The following is an 18,254-nucleotide window of genomic DNA, read 5'->3' as shown; positions in this document are numbered from 1 at the left end:
CATTATGAAAAGCCACTGGCGTGGCAAAAAAAAAGCCAAGCTCCCCTGAGCCTGTCCTTGTGCCATACTCACACAGGTACTCATTGATGGCCCTCTGCTGTGTGTGTAGCCGCTGCAGCATTGCCAATGTTGAGTATAACCTGGTGGACATGTCACAAATGAGGCGGTTGGTGGGCAGATTGAATTCCCGTTGAATGTCAGATAGCCGAGCACTGGCATTGTATGAACGCCGGAAATGGCCACAGACTTTTCTGGCCTGTCTCAGGAGATCTTGTACGCCCGGGTATCTGTTCAAGAAACGCTGCAACACCAAATTCAGGACATGTGCCAAGCATGGAACATGTGTCAAGTGTCCCTGTTGGAGGGCGGAGAGAAGGCTAGTGCCATTGTCACATACAACCATTCCTTGCTCAAGCTGTCGTGGTGTCAACCTGCCCCTGCAGAGCTGACAGAATTTCTGTCCCGGTGTGACTTCTATCCCCCAGACAGACCAACTGAAGCACTGCATGGCATCTTTTTGCCTGACTGCTTGCGTAACCCCTTGAATGCTTAGGGAGCACTGCTGCTTCAGAGGACAATTCAGCAAAAGAGGACATAGAGGAAGAAGAAGAGGAGGAGGAGGAGGTGGAGTAGCCAGATGTGGCAAAACCAGCACCAGCTTTTTGTAGGCATGGTGGCAAAACAAGCTGCAGCACTGAACCCTGTCCTGCATCCTTCCAAGCTTCCAGCAGAGTTACCCAGTATGCCGTGAAGGAACTGTAACGTCTCTGTCCATGCCTGCTGGACCAAGAGTCAGCAGTAATGTGAACCTTCCTGCTGACTGCTCTGTCCAAGAAGGCCAAAACACTACCTTCCACATGATGGTAGAGAGCTGGAATGGCCTTACGTGGAAATAAATGCCTTTTTGGAACCTGCCACCATGGTACAGCACATTACACAAATTCACAAAAGGGAGCAGTGTCTACCAGATGAAAAGGCAGCAATTGAAGTGCTAGCAATTTGGCCAAGCTAGCATTAAGACGCTGAGCATGTGGATGACTGGGATAGTATTTTTTTCTATAGTTCAGCAACTAGGGTAGTGAAATTTGCCTGCTGGTCAAATTAAGCAGTGGTGTACTGATAGCAGATTGGGTGCAAGTATCTGTGGCACTCATTGCTATACCATCATCCCTCTCAGGGCAGGTTTTTGAGAAGACATGAGATATAGTAGGGTTAGAGATGCATGGCAGGTCGTCATATGTCTTGTCAAACATGTGGTGCCCAAGTTGCTGATGTTCTGACCACGCATGATCCACTTCAGACAGATATTGCAAACAGCAATGCTGCGGTCTACTGCACATTTGTTGAAAAAAGCCCACACCAATGAACTTTTGGAAGTCTGCGGGGAGTTTGCTGCACCCTGCACCTGTGGAGCTCTGTGGTGTGATGCAATAGGTTGGCTACCCCTATGGCGGCCCCTGGAGCACATCCTGCCTCGTTGGAGTTGTGCTAACTCCTACTCCCCCTCACTTTCCTCCTCTATTCTCTCAGGTACCTCATAATCCCCTCCCTCCTCGTCACTGGAGCAAACTTTGTAGTATGCTGCAGCTGTGGCAACATGACTGCTAGTTTCTTGTCCATCATTGTCACCCCTCTCTCTCTAGGCACACGTTATTCCCATCATCAACCTTGGAACCAAAATCACAGCATTCAAATTGCTGCGCATCCTCCAGCAGCATGTCACTGACACTATGATCGAATTGTTCAGGTGACTCCTCCGTGCATGATGGTGGGGCGACAGAAGGAATAGCTGTGGAGAAGGAGCCTGTGGATAGGGCCGCTTTGGCAGCTGCTGTGGAAGGGAAACTAGTATGAGGCTGGGTGACAGAGGAGGAGGAGGACGGCTTTGTTATCCACTCCACCAACTCTTCTGCATGTTGTGGCTGAATAACATGGCCAGCACAGGAAAAAAAGGACGGGCATGCCCCGCCTGCAGAGGATGCACCATGTCTGTGACCACCACTTTTTACTGTGGACACAAAGGGTGCTTGCCCTCTTTTCGTGGCCTGTGAGCGTCTGCCTCTCCTTGTCGGCCTTTCCGACATGATGTGCATTTTTTGGGGGGGGGGGGGGGGGTTTAGTACTGGTTGATAAATATATGTATACTGCACTGCTGATGTATACTGCACTGCTGATATGTAATGAACTGACCAATAGATACTGAATGGCCTGATTTATACTCAAGTGGCCTATATATCTCTATAGATATCAATGTATGGTCTCTACTGAAACGACCAATACATACTGAATGGTCTAATATCTACTCAAGTGCCCAATATATATATATAGATATCAATGTATGGCCTATACTGAACTGACCGATAGATACTTAATGGCCTAATATCAGTAGTCTGCAAGATTTTGGAGGGGATGTTAAGAGACTTTACAAGACTTTAGTAATGAGAACCGTATTATTAGTAGTAATCAGCATGGATTTATGAAAAATCGTTCTTGCCAGACCAATCTATTAACCTGCTACGATGAGGTGAGTTGCCATCTAGACAAAGGAAAGCCGTGGATGTGGTGTATCTGGACTTTGCAAAGGCATTTGACACAGTTCCCCACAAACGCTTACTGTACAAACTAAGGTACATAGGTATGGACCATAGGGTGAGTACCTGGATAGAGAACTGGCTCCAGGGGAGAGTCCAGAGGGTGGTGATAAATAAGGAGTACTCAGATTGGGGGGGGGGGGGGCTGGAAAGTGGGGTCCCCCAAGGTTCTGTCCTGGGACTAATCCTGTTTAATTTATCATAAACAACCTAGAGGAGGGGATATCTAGCACAATCTCGGTATTTGCGGATGATACTAAACTAAGCATGCCAATATCTTCGATGCAGGATGTGGAAACCTTACAAGCAGACCTGAACAAAATAATGGGGTGGGCAACTACCTGGCAGATGAGGTTTAATGTTGAAAAATGTAAAGTATTGCACTTGGGCGTCAGAAGCACGAAAGCAAGCTACTCACTGGGGGGACAACCGGCTTGGCAGTGGCAATGCCTAGCCACTTCAAGCAAAGCCAACAAAATACTGACATGTATAAAAAAGAGGATTCACTCCAGAAATAAAGAGATTATTCTCCCACTCTACAAGACTCTGGTCCGGCCACATCTGGAGTATTCCGTCCAGTTCTGGGCACCGGTCCTCAGAAAGGATGTGCTGGAGCTGGAGAGAGTCCAGAGAAGGGCAACAAAAATAATTAGGATAATGGAGGACATCAGCTATGAAGAAAGACTACAAGCATTGAACTTATTCTCTCTGGAGAAGAGACACCTAAGGGGGGATATGATATCAATGTACAAATACTGTACTGGTGATGACCCTAGCATAAGGAACAAACTTTTCAGAGAAAGGGAATACAATAAGACACGTGGCCACTCACAAAAACTAGAGGAAAAACGGTTTAACCTTAAAATACATAAGGGGTTCTTTACTGTCAGAGCAGTAAGGATGTGGAATTATCTTCCACAAGCAGTCGTATCACCATGGAGCATTGATCGCTTCAAAAAACTATTAGATGGGCACCTTAACCGCCTTAGCGGTATCCCCGAGCGTGACTCGGGGTAGGAATTTTCTGCTATTAGCGGTATCCCCGAGTCACGCTCGGGGTCAATGGGCAGAGCTTCTCTTACCTTATCCTGGCGATCCAGCGATGAGCTCTCATTGCTGTGACCGCCAGTGAGATCTCCGCCGCTCGTCTGTCGGTAGGAGGACTTCCTGGTTCCGTTCCCTGCAGCAGCAATGCTGCATGGGAGCGGAACTGGGAGTAAAAATCAATGTAACACAAAACACAAACATATAAAAGGGAGGTGATATAGTGTAATCTGAGAGGATTACACTGTATCACTTTGCTAAAAGTGGTAAAAGACACAGTGCCCTCTCAGTGCCCCCTTGCCATTGTCCTTTGCGTGAATAAAAATAATTGGAAAATGGCATCAAAAAAGCGCTGTCCCGCATATGCGCTTTTGGATGAGCTGAGCGACTGCGACAGCGGCAGCGACATGGAGCTGCTCGCAGAACAGAGCGACAGTGAGTCGTGCGGAGATCTGTCATCTGACTCTGGCACCGACACTGATCCCGAAAGTGACGCCGATGATCCCGCACCTGACCTAGGTGATGTGCGCACTTGGTGCCCTTTGGACAGCGACGCAGACCAGGCAGCGCCCCCGAGATTCCCTTTCACTGGTTCTCCGGGGATGAAGGTTGACGTGGAGAGAGACAACCCCCTGGCGTACCTCAAGTTATTCCTAACGGAGGAGGTAATTCTAAAGATAGTCGCTGAAACCAATCGTTACCAGGAGCAGCAGTCCGCTACGCTGCGCGCCAAATTTTCCCGTTCCAGAAAATGGGAACCAATCAGTAGCGAGGACATCTGGAAGTTTCTAGGACTCATCATCCTTCAGGGGGTGGTGGGAAAACCACTCCAAAAATGGTATTGGACCACAAATAGGATGCTGGCCACTCCATTTTTTGGCACAGTGATGTCCGAGTACCGTTTTTCTCTGATAATGAAAAATTTGCATTTTGCGAACAACGAGGAGTTTGATGAGGCCACGCATCCTGCGCCCAAACTCAAGAAAATCTGGGAGGTGTACCAAACGATCGTCAAAAACTTCCAGCAGACCTATGTGCCAGACAGGGATGTTTGTGTGGACGAAAGTCTCATGGCCTACAAGGGACGCCTGAGCTGGATCCAATATATTGCATCGAAAAGAGCGCGGTTCGGGATCAAATCTTACATGCTCTGTGAGTCGTCCACAGGATACATATGGAATGCTGTAATTTATACCGGGAAAGGTACAAAGTTCGATTCCAAGTACAGCGGCTATGGGATGGCCACATCCTCTGTCCTTTCACTGCTGGACCCCCTTTTGAACCAGGGATATTGCGTTACAACAGATAACTTTTATACCTCTCCGGAACTATTTGAAGTTTTGATCCGAAACAAAACAGATGTGTATGGCACTGTTAGGCCAAACCGGCGGGACATGCCATCCATGTTTGGCAAGAAAAAGCTAAAAAAAGGAGAGATGGTTGCCTTTCAAAAGGGTAAAATGATGGCAATGCAGTGGCGAGACAAAAAGGACGTGTGTCTCATGAGCACCGTGCACAACACCACCACTGCCATGGTCCGCACAAAACAGGGAGCAGATATGCTGAGGCCGCAAGTCGTGATCGACTACAATCACACGATGGGAGGTGTCGATCGAGCCGATCAGGCAATGACCTTTTACCCGGCGATGCGGAAGCAACAAAAAAAGTATTATAAAAAGATTTTTAGGCATCTCCTAGAACAGTGCCTCTGGAACGCCTATATTCTTTACAAAGCCAACACTGCCATACCCCTCGTTCATTCGGACTTTATTTGGAAGGTGGCTGAGCAGATTTTCATCAACCACCCGACACCATCATCAGTATCTGCAAACAGACCCGGACGACGTGCTGTTGATGTTGGCAATCCAGAGCGCCTGACAGGCCGTCATTTTGTGGACTTTGTACCGCCCACCCCAAAAAAGTTGGCGCCTACCAGGATGTGCGTCGTCTGTTGTTCTAAAAAGGATGGCAATGGAAGAAAAGTCTGAAAGGAAACACGGTACTTTTGCCCAGATTGCAATGTCGGACTTTGTCTAGTGCCCTGCTTTAAACTTTTTCACACTCAGGATGTGTATTGAATTTCTTTGACAAATTTCATTATTTTTCCTTGCCTTCTTGAATAAAATTCTATTATTGATTGGATTATAATTCATGTGTTTGTGTTTCAAATTCATTACATCTGGGATGTGTACTAGAGTCTTGTTTTGGTAAGTTTTAAGTCAGTAATTACTAAGAATTGTAGGCCTTTAATACATAACGCCAAATTTCCATGGAAAGAATTGTACCGCTTTTGGAACAGAATTCCTGACAGAATCATACCGCTAGGGAGGTTAAAGACCACAACATAAGGGGGTATACAATGTACTGTTAACATCAAACACACACACACATCAGAGGTTGAACTGGATGGACTGATGTCTTTTTTCAACCTCACAAACTATGTAACTATGTAACAAGTGGCGATTGATATATATATATATATATATAGAGAGAGAGATCAATGTATGGTCTATACTGAACTGACTGATAGATACTGAATTGCCTGACATAAACAAACTGAAGTGCCTATATATATATATATATATATATATATATATATATATATATATATATACAGTGGGTACGGAAAGTATTCAGACCCCCTTAAATTTTTCACTCTTTGTTATATTGCAGCCATTTGCTAAAATCATTTAGGTTCATTCTTCTTCCTCATGAATGTACGCATAGCACCCCATACTGACAGAAAAACACAGAATTGTTGACATTGTTGCAGATTTATTAAAAAAGAAAAACTGAAATATCACATGGTCCTAAGTATTCAGACCCTTTGCTGTGACACTCATATATTTAACTCAGGTGCTTTCCATTTCTTCTGATCATCCTTGAGATGGTTCTACACCTTCATTTGAGTCCAGCTGTGTTTGATTATACTGATTGGACTTGATTAGGAAAGCCACACACCTGTCTATATAAGACCTTCCAGATCACAATGCATGTCAGAGCAAATGAGAATCATGAGGTCAAAGGAACTGCCTGAAGAGCTCAGAGACAGAATTGTGGCAAGGCACAGTTTGTCACTGTGGTTACTGACAAACCCGGAAGCAGACACACAGGCATTCGTAGCAGAGGCAGGGACGCTCGCCGACCGCCGCACACAGCACAGTGAGAGGAAAGATAAGAGGAAGCTGCAGATCCTCGGATACGATTCTCCACTACTCAGAGATTTGTGTACTGCCGAATTGCCCAGTGCCAGGAGGGCACAACTAATAGTAAGGGACCAACTGTATACCTTTTTAGTAATTTTAAAATAAAGCATACAATATTTCACTATTGGAGGCTTTTTTTGTTTATCTTTATGCGGACTATATGGTCCATATATGCCTAATGTAGGAGCATATATCCAACCCAAAAGATATCGAGGAGAGGTCTGATCCACCCATATAAAGGGATCACAGGCGTTGGGAGTCATTGTGACTCATTGGAAGCTGGTAAGAGGCCACGTGTGTCACACCCCACCACCTGAAGCACTTTAAGGAGCATATCTTGTTGCACGAATTGCAGAGACACTTGCTATATATACAATTATTTTTCACTGGAGAGCACGACTATATCCGTTTATATTTGATGAGTTTTTTATGCACGCACTATTAAGCACTTTTATTTGCTTGTTGCACGGAATACTATATATATTTATATAATTGATTTGCTTGTTGCATGTATATTATATTTATTTATTTATATATATATTTATTTATATATTTATCTAGTAATAAGCAAAGGAAAAATTTTTTTAATCTTGAGTTGTGCACTTTAAAATATATTTATAACCTTTAACTATATTAATTTATTCAGTATTAAGAATTTTTAACACTATTAATACATAACTTAATATACGTGATACCCTGAATAAGTTTTATTCCAGTAATATAAAAGATCACCAGCGCCTTTTTTATCTACGTCCCATATTTTATATTGTTTTCACAATTAAAAGGGCAGCAGGTTCAGATATATCTTTAAAAAGGGCCAGGCGCCTTCCTATAATTTGCTATAGAAAAAAAAACTGCCAATGCAGGTATGGGTTGTCTGTAGATAAACACAAAATATACAGCTTTGACCAAAGTTGAATAATTCCCTTGCTATGGGTGTAGGCCATTTATGTATTACATGAAGCCTGACTGAAAAACTCTCAAAGGTCACATTATCCTGTTCTACCTTGTTGCGAGAACATTGCTAAGATACTCTTAGCTCCTACTGTTTAACCCCACTATCACGGAGCAAGCTATTTCTTTGATTCAAACCCCCTCACATTCACCTTCTCCCCCTGAGGAAATAGCTCTGAGCTCAGCATCTGAGAGCTCACTCCAGTGATTAGATGTGAACAGTAAGTACTAGCACCCCACCCAAGCATTTGTGTTTTTGTGAAAGGAAAATGAGCAGCGTGAGCAAACAAATGTGGCACTGTTGATGTCAGTGTGGCTAAAGCAATAGTGGGACAGATTTCCTAACTTGTGCAATGTTTCAGCCAAAAGCAAACAGCTGGAACTTGGCAGGATAATGCTTCACCACATAAACAAGAGATTGTTGCCCAAACAAACTGTTTCAAATTATCTACAGGCAGTTTTACCCACATAGGATTGTGGAAATTCCACTTATTTGTTGTCACTCCCCAACCACCCCACCACACCTAGTTACAAGGGATTAGAGATATAAAATGACATTGGCCCAGTTTGGATAAAATTTGAAGCATCAGGAGATAATCTTATGTCTGTGGGGGTCTGTAGAATGAGCCAAATGATTGCAATTGAATATCAAAAAAACCTGTGGTGATCAAAACATCTCCCCTAAAGCAGGTCCCTTTTTCTTCTCTGTTCTCACCACTGAGGGGAGAGGGAACAGAAGGGAGGTTCATCTGCAATTAGAGGCCAATTAAAGTGTATGTATGTTTTAGTTTTGGATAAAGTTAAAACTTCTTTTATTGCTGTCAATGTTCTGTTGGGGAGATTTTCCTTCATGGTTTGTCCTATAGACACAACAAGAATTGAGAAGTAATCTTTCCAGAGTGAATATTTCCCCTCTTACACAGTTGTCACTGGTGTGAGTATCCTTACTGGAAAATGTACCCTCTTGTTCTGCTGAGAATTCTTTTTATTTTTTACATCTTTGATTTCCAATCACTTTCCAGCTCAGTTATGATGGACACCAGGACAACTAGAGAGAGTGACTCCCCCCAAAAAACGTAAACAGACATAAAATGTAATACATATCTGATCCATAAGGCCGGGTGTGCATTTATCTACAGCATGTCTGCTTTTGTTTGAGTAGCACCCTCTAGTGTGCAACTAGTATATGTAAATTTATTTGGATGACTCATTGTAGTTGTGTGAATCTGTAATTCGGTTGAATTACTACAGGTCAGGCTGGATGGCTCTACAGAGCAGGTCTCTGGTACCTCCCCCTGGATCTAGAAGTTTGGAGAAGCTTCTGGAAGTTAGTGGCGGAGGCCAGGAGGTCCTGATCTGCATAAGTAAGGGGATTATGGCCAATCCCCAGGCAGAGGGCCTGGCAGGGTGGCTGGGTCAGCCCTTAAATATTGTGGAGCCTGGCCAGCAGAACAGTGGGGTGGTAGGAGGAGTGCTGAAGGTGCTGTCGTGTGGACAGGAGGGGACTCGGGTCTTGGGGCTCTGCCTCCAGGCAGGAGCTGAGGAAAGGAAGGAGAGGAAGCCTAAGAGAGGAATCTCCATTACCTTTGGACATCCGGGCTAGCATGGGAAGAGCTGATTAGTTGGAGGCTTGAACGGGAGTCTTGACCAGTTCAGCAGGGAGCAAAGGACAGTGTGAGTACCTCAGCACACCCAGGGGCATACAAGAGGAAAGACTGCCAGTCGTACCCTACTTTCCTTTGGCGTCACCTGGAAAGCTTTCTAAAATGGTGGAAAATTAGCAAAACAAACGGTTGATTCTGATGATCCCAGTAGTACTACAAGGACACAAACACAGTCAAGCTGCGCAGTTTAGACCCCCCCCCTTCTCTCCCTCTCTTTCTCTCTGTTCTCCTATAACTAACCAGAATACAGATAAGTGTGAACCAGGGAATGTTAATTGCCGTAGATAAGAAGTTACAGGGAACATCTGTATTGCTTGATAAACTAGTTAGGAAAATATGTAACTGCTGTTATATATGTGATGTACATGCTTATTTGGGCACTTGGCAAATTGACTTGAGTCGTTGCTGTGTCTTCTTCACTAGCGAATAAAAAGGTTTGTTTTCCTGAGGTTCGCGTCTGGACTCCATTTCTGGTTTCCCCCAAAACTGTTTACTGCTACATTCCAAGGACAACGTTGTGCTAAATCCTGATCTTCAGAGCAGCCAGGTGGGTATCTGCAAGTGTCAGAACTATGTGAAGTTTTACAGAGGAAACAAGGTACTTCTGAATACAGTTTGCAACTTTGTACTAATCTTTAAAGGGGACTGAGAGCTCCTAGTTCGTAAAGGATCTTGCCACTTATCCATAGAGACTGCGTTTATTCCGGAGGGAGTAGGAATCCAGGATCTTCATTTTTGTACATAGAGAAGGAAGTTGTCTTCACCAGATGTTTCTTCAAGTCAAGTTGGGATTCCTATAATCCCTATCCCTGATCGTAGTTGTTTTCCCCACTAAAACAACAAAAACAAGCCCATGGACTGATTTCTTCTCTCTGGGTGCAAGTTGGAAATGCGTGTTGCAGACTGTATGGGGACCGAAATTCAAGCGGCTCCTGCGTGGGTAGGGCTACGTACATTAGTTTTTAGTGAATGTCTGATTTAGCGCTTTGACATGTGTTTTCATCATGCATTTGATGCCATTTTGTGGCATTAATATGTGTTTTCATGGATCATGAGATTTTAATTTGGCCAAAGAGGACTTATTTCCTGCAGTGACATAACTGGCATGGACTTTGGAAGGATCTAATTCCAGGGGCTGACAATGCATAAATGCACATTAAGATGTACTATACTTGTGTTTTCATGCATTACCATAGACTTCTATGGGTCTCACAGCACATGAAAATTCATAGAAAAACAAACATACTTAATTTTTTCAAACGCAGCATAACACAGCACATATATTTGAATGGTCTCATTGGGTAACATGTGTTCCTATAGCACATCAGTTGTTTTACATTTTGACTCGTGTTGAAACACTTGTGAACAGGTTTTACAACAGTGTGGGAGTGACATCTTGATTTTAACTTTGCAGAAAGAGCCTCACTGTTTTTGAAAGAAAAAAAAAATAGTTAGATGATTGAATGCAACAGTGCCCATTCCAATCTGATATATTTGCTACGAGGAATTATTCAAAAACATTATCGATGTGCTCTCAGAATGGTCACTGGGAATGGTGACAGGAACACAATCATACAGGTCTTTTCATCTAAATACCATATGTAGCACTGCCCCCTTAAGAGTTGCTGGTTTTTAACACTTTCTGGATTCTCCTGGGTTACCCGTAGCAACTGCATGCATAAATCTTATACTTTACTTTCTTGACTCAGTCAACGATCAGTCTAGGGGTTGTTGTTTTGTTGTTTTTTTTTTTATGATGGGATAGGAGAAGGGATAAGTGGGATACTCCATTGTTTGAACTATTCATATTTCTGAGGACTCTAACTTGAGAATGCGGCAAGGCCGCTGTTTCATCCTGCCACTAGATGAATCTGAGGTAAAATGTTCCTGTTTGTATTTCCCTTCAGGGCACTCACCTAGCGCCCTCTTTCTCTGTACCAGCCGAAACCCGTCCACTGACTATACTCCCCGGAGTGGTCCCCTTCCTTGGCAGACCCCTGGGCAAGATCCTCTGTACTCACGATACTGCTTTCCAGATTCTGGCAGTGCCTAAACTCCTCCGGTCAGCTCTCCTGGACCTCTGGGTTCAGCTCCACACTGTTGGCTCACCAGGCCGACTGCCTGTGACCATCACCATCCACATCAGAAGAGGAGGCAGCCACCACCCTCCTTCTGGGACTCTGCTTCTTGCCAAAGACCTCTACCCCACGTGCCCCTGGCTTTTCATACCCCGCCCCACAATGCACCAAGACAAACAGTCTGTGCCAATCCCTGGGGCTGTAACAAAGCCTGTGTGTCATTGGCCAGGTTTCCTCCACTGTCCAATGTGCCTCCCCATTGGGCACAGTGGAGAGAATATAGAATTTACCTGCTGCTCCTCTGATAGACAGACAGAGCCAAAACTATACTCATTCTCTAGCATCTATCTAGGAGGGTGCTACACATAGAAACAGTGGCCTCACTAGGGTTGGTGTCACCTGATGTGGTAAATCATGGTGTCACCCCTCCCATAAATGTTTTTCTAATATATCACTGCATATATGACGTACTCCAGGTATAATAAGGTTTCCGCCTGTCCGTCATTTTACAACTACAATTTTTTCATACTACAGTATCCTCTTTTGGGACAATCCCAGGAAAGGTATGAAAAACTTATCTGCACTGTGTACTTTAATAATGTGTTGAATGTGTAGCCATAAGTCATTATATATAACATTTTAGTGTAATCAATTCCAGTGAGCTGAGTAACAGGCCTAGACACTTCTACAGGAATTGATGACAATTAAATAATAAATAAAATAAATTATGGCATCACATTATTACAGTATACAGTGTGCTAATTGTATTCATACCTTTGACTATGCAATCCCAGTGCCATGCCTACAGTCTTTGGGACTGATTCACTAAAATATTATATATAATAAGTAAACTATAATTTAATATTGCTACATACATATTCGTTATATACTGTATTATTAAAGTGCAAAGAATTTTTCATACCTCCCTCTTTTGGGATGGTCCCATTTCACAGGGAAAGCATGAAATAAATGTCTGCACTGTAACATGTAATAAGGTATGATGAATGTGTAGCCATAGTTTATTATTTAAAATATTTTGCTGTAATCAATCCCAGTGGCAGGGTCTGTCTGTCTAGGCCTGTCACTGCGATTGATTAGACAGGTTCTTGCCTGGGACCTCTCTTTGCACAGTAATCCAGTCCCTGGTCTATACTCTATGTATGGGGTGTATCATTTAGGGGACTCCCATGTCATGTATAATAAAGGGGTACCCCCATGTCTCCCAATACATGGCAGCCAGTGACAATAGACAGGACAGGACAGGACAGTGGAGGTGTCAGTCACTCAGTTGTGAACAGATCTCACATGTCTGGAAAGATCCTGGTCAGGGAAGTGGAGGGCTCACCATGGGGGGGGGGGGGCTTGGACTGGAGATGCTATGAGGGAGACATCAGAGTGAGATGGGGAGACAGTCAACAATACAAAGTAGCATGACCCATACTTTACATTGTCTGCTGTCCTCAGGGACAGATCTGATCCAGAGATCCCTATGGGATCGCACTCCAAAGTCGCACTCTAGCCTAGTGGCTATGTTTCCACTGGTGCGACTTATGAGTGCGACATTGAGTGCAGCTTTGATCCAACTTTACACTCTCTGGATCAAAGTCGCATCAAAGTAGTGCAGGCACCTTTTCAATGTCGCTGATTTTTAAAGTGGCATAGATGGGAACAGGTGCCATTGAAATCCCCTTTATCTGTGTCCAATAGAAAATAAAAATAATTGGGACTTTGAATGAGAGACATGACAAGGCTGGTAGGAATATAAATTACACATTTATTGATACATACAATTATGAAAACATGACATCGAAACGCGTTGAGTCTGTTGATGCAGTGATTACATTAAGTGTCTCTATTACTCTACTACTCCATGGAGTTTTGCTATGTTAGTTTTTATCAATTTGGATTTGGGGACCACTTACCAGCTCCTTTACAATCTTGGTCATTCAATATTTTGTAACTTGTCATGTTTTCATATTTGTATGTATCAATAAATGTGTAATTTATATTCCTACCAGCCCTGTCATGTCTTTCATTCAAAGTCCCAACTCTTATTTTCTATTGAATAGGGATGGAGGCGCATGGCATGTCCCACCTTGCCCCTCATTTAACCAGTTGCCGACCGCCGCACGACTATATACTGCAGCGGTCAGCCCCGGCCAGGCAGAGTGACGTATGTATACGTCACTCGCCTGTCACTGACTTGAGAGCCAATTGCAGGCGGGCGTGCGCCCGCCGAGGCGCGCGTCCGCCGCGGCTCGTTCACTGACAAGTCAGTGCGTGTGAAAGGCGGACCCGATGTCCGCCGGTCACACTACGATCGCTCCGGTGAAGGGAGAAAGGCGGAGCGGCTTATGTAAACAAGCCGCCCGTCATTCTCCCTGGTGTAAAAATGAAGATCAGACGGTTCTACTATGTAGGACCGTTGATCTTTGTTTTTACACCAATAGCAATGTCCCTATACAGTTAGAATCACGCCCCTAGGACACACTTAACCCCTCCCTGTCCAATACAGTTATCCCCTTCCCTGCCAGTGTCATTTTTGCAGTAACAGTGCATATGTATAGCACTGATTACTGCAGTAATGTCACTGGTAACCCCAAAAGTGTCAAAAATGTCAGTCAAGGGTCCGATCTGTCCGCCGCAATGTCGCAGTACCGAAAAAAAATCGCAGATCGCCAAACACCAAAAATGACAAAAATCTTTCCCTTTGTTAGTAAACGCGATAACTTTTGCGCAAACCAATCAAAATACGCCTTTTGCAATTTTTTTTTACCAAACATATGTAGCATAGGAGCAAGGAGTATTATCTCCAAGGGTTAGAAAGGCTGGATTCATCTCTTTTTCATGGTTAGTGTAGGACCCACTGATAATGGGGTACTTTGACGCAGTGGCGGGCTTGAGCACTATATGGCCATATGGTGGGACCAAATCCCCATTTTTATTTATGGATTGTCTTCAAATTTGGTAGTTTCTTTTGCATGTGTGCGCTATTCTTTTTTAATATACATGTCTCTTGGTTCATAGCTGCACCAGCTTTAGAAATACATGGGTATGCTCCCCCAAATTTTTTGCTTGTTTATTATGTATTCAGTCTGACCAGACTACCGAGGTTGAGCAACCCCACCCCACCCCCCCCACACACCTGTACTCTATCAGTGTCCACTATCAAGTAGATATAGGAGGAGTACCCTGCAGTGCATTTGCACATCTTTCCCAGCAAGGAGTATTATCTCCAAGGGTTAGAAAGGCTGGATTCATCTCTTTTTCATGGTTAGTGTAGGACCCACTGATAATGGGGTACTTTGATGCAGTGGTGGGCTTGAGCACTATATGGCCATATGGTGGGACCAAATCCCCATTTTTATTTGTGGATTGTCTTCAAATTTGGTAGTTTCTTTTGCATGTGTGCGCTATTCTTTTTTAATATACATGTCTCTTGGTTCATAGCTGCACCAGCTTTAGAAATACATGGGTATGCTCCCCCAAATTTTTTGCTTGTTTATTATGTATTCAGTCTGACCAGACTACCGAGGTTGAGCAACCCCACCCCACCCCCCACACACACCTGTACTCTATCAGTGTCCACTATCAAGTAGATATAGGAGGAGTACCCTGCAGTGCATTTGCACATCTTTCCCAGCAAGGAGTATTATCTCCAAGGGTTAGAAAGGCTGGATTCATCTCTTTTTCATGGTTAGTGTAGGACCCACTGATAATGGGGTACTTTGACACAGTGGTGGGCTTGAGTTCTATATGTAGCATAAAACAAATTGGCCGAAAATGTTAAAAAATTTTGATTTTTACATTTTTTTTGGGGAATTTCATATAAAAAAATGTGAAAAATATTGTTATTTTTGCAAAATTGACGCTTTTTTTTTGTTTATAGCGCATGATCAAAAAATCTCACAGGTGATCAAATACCACCAAAAGAAAGCTCTGTTTGTGGGAAAAAAAGGACGTCAAATTCGTTTAGGTACAGCGTCGCACGACCGCGCAATTGTCCGTTAAAGTCACGCAGTAAAAAATCGCAAAAAAACCCCTGGTCTTTTAGCAGCCAAATCCTCCGGGGCTTAAGTGGTTAATGTCCCACACCTCCCCCCTTCATTATCTGTGTCCAAAGTCACTTGGCAAATCACACTAGTGGAAATGGGGCCTAAAACTCATTACTCACATGTAATGAGGAATAGACATCGAACTGTATCCTTCTAAACTTTCAAAAATGTTCCTTTGTACATTATTTCTTTCATATATTGTGCCTGCCCCCTCTCTCCCTCTCTTAAGAGAAGCTGCTAGCCTAAACAAGGCTCTGAAGACAGGAGATCATGGTAAAGGATAGGAGGGATGGGGATGGAAATGGGGCTGTGCAGGTCTAGGCATGTCTGTCTAAGAAAGACAGACAACCTTTTCAGGAAGTGAAAGACAGCTTAGCAAATTCAGATAAAGGGAGATAGTGTTGTCGGCGAAGAACAGGAAGAAGTTGTTTGTCTAGTTTAGATAAGACTTTCTAAGCTACACAAGCAGCTAGCCAGAAAATGAATATTATCAAATATAAAGATATTTAACATACTATTAATAGGAAAAATTTCATTTTAGACTGGAGTTTCCCCTTAAGTTTTTTTTTTTATTTATTAAGGTTTTTCCATGAGATAGCAAACGAATATGTGTATGTTTGATGTGTATGATTAATGTTCATGAGACCATCTGTGGATGTTCTCTTTCACAGTTGTATTTGGTAATCCCTCAACCTTTCGTAATGTGGCACTATCCCCATCTTCAGGAGAAAGCATGTGTAACCTCTTCACCACAATAATGTGTGTAACATACCTATGTTCGAGGGTTCTTTGCATGATTGGCTTATGGCCGTTTCCTTTTCTCTCTCTGTTTTCATTCTTTTTTTTAGCATCCCTTTCTTCCCATCCCCTTCCTGATCCCGACACAAGTGCTTGCTCAACAGAAAGTTTTCTGCATTGTTCTAGTAACTGTTAAATTGATCTTGTACAATGCAAGAGGTTATAACTTTCTAGATAAGAGACATCAAGTTTATAGAAACTTAAACGCCTCTCCTGTGACATCGATTTTCTTCAGAAAGAGAGCATTTTTATCACATTCCACTAACAACAGGTTCCATTCCTTAAATTTCCCAACGTGGTATTATAGTCTATGTGTTAGCAAAAAGGCTAAAGGAGTTGTCATAGGATTCCACAGGGATACCTCTTTTCAGCTTGCTGATATGTTAGCCAATGTATGTGGGAAATTCTTATTTCTTAAAGGAGCAGTAGGGACAACGCTCTTTTACTTGCTTGTGTCCTTAACCAAACTGTCCAACCATCAAATGGCTGGTATCATAACTGATCACATGTGCAGCACCATTGCAGTTGCAGATCAAACAGAAGCATCTTCCTTGGCTGTAAAGGATAGGAGGATTTAATTTTGCTTTGAGGCTAACAGAAGATCGGCCTCTACAAACTCAGCATGCTGTCCTAGAAAGTCACTGCTTTTTACAATGTTGTAATCCCTAATTGAGAGACAGTTGTCGCCCCCCTTAAGAAGGCTCAACAAGAACCTTCATGGTATGATCACCAGATATTACTTATTGAAAGCTCTAGATGTGAAAATATTGAAAACATTTGAAATTATATTGCGCTCATAAATAGCGGGAGCTCTCGCGCTCAAAAGCAATATTACTCCAAAAATAATATCGATATCAATATATAATGTGAAATCAATATATGAGCAAACATGAAAAAGATGATGAAAGTGAATAGATCACAGTGCTGCAACTTAAATAAATATAACTGAAAAATAACAGTGCAAAATGATATAAACTGTTAGCTGCGCACATATATCATCCAAAACAGTGACATGTGTATAAGTGATCAATCAAATAATCAAATACGTGAACAATAACATTTAAAAACACTGCCACCAAAAATATATTTGCATATAAATATGAAAAATAAAAATAGTCCAAAAAAGTTCATAAACTAAACTGAAAATCCATAGTGATAAGTATAGATAGTCCGGTGAGATTCCAGTGACTTCAAGATAAAAGAAACACCAAAAAAGGTCCACCACCTCTGTGTTCCACACCCCTTTGCCAAGTCACTCACCCCCACTTAATGCCCTCCACTCTCATGGAATAGGCAAAAGACACTTGGATGTTCCACCTTAGATCATGAGTACACTGGCTGGTAGATCACTGATGCCTAGATAGCCTTCCTTCGGCTCATAGCATGAAAAGAATGAGAAGATACCACTAGTGCAATAACGTCTGGAAGACCTTTTAATGAAATATCAGCTTTTAATGTTTACACTCACATGGAACAATCCTTGTAAAAACAAATAAAAGAATGTCATAAGCGGGGATAAAGGTGCTCACTCAGATCCTGCTGCCGCAGCGTAGTGTACCGATGGAACCGAGGAGACACCTCTGCTCACCAGACCAATCCTTCTGGTACGTTGTGTAGCCAAGCCCCTGACGTTTCGTCACTTCCTGACTTTTTCGAAGGGGATTGCTACACACTGCAACAGCCGGACTTATCACTAATCACACCAGCCAATCGGAGACTCACCCCACCTGAACTCATTAGCATCTGATGCTGCAGGGCTGTTCTACCGATTGGCACATCTATCCAACTGTGCTTTTAACCCCCATTTTGCCATAAGCAGGGAGACCGCAGCGGCCAACTTTAATATACATGATGCCTATGGTAT

This window comes from Pelophylax lessonae (genome assembly GCF_965119305.1).
Source record: "Pelophylax lessonae genome assembly, chromosome: 7".
NCBI classification, from domain to species: domain Eukaryota; kingdom Metazoa; phylum Chordata; class Amphibia; order Anura; family Ranidae; genus Pelophylax; species Pelophylax lessonae.
This window is presented reverse-complemented; position numbering follows the sequence as displayed.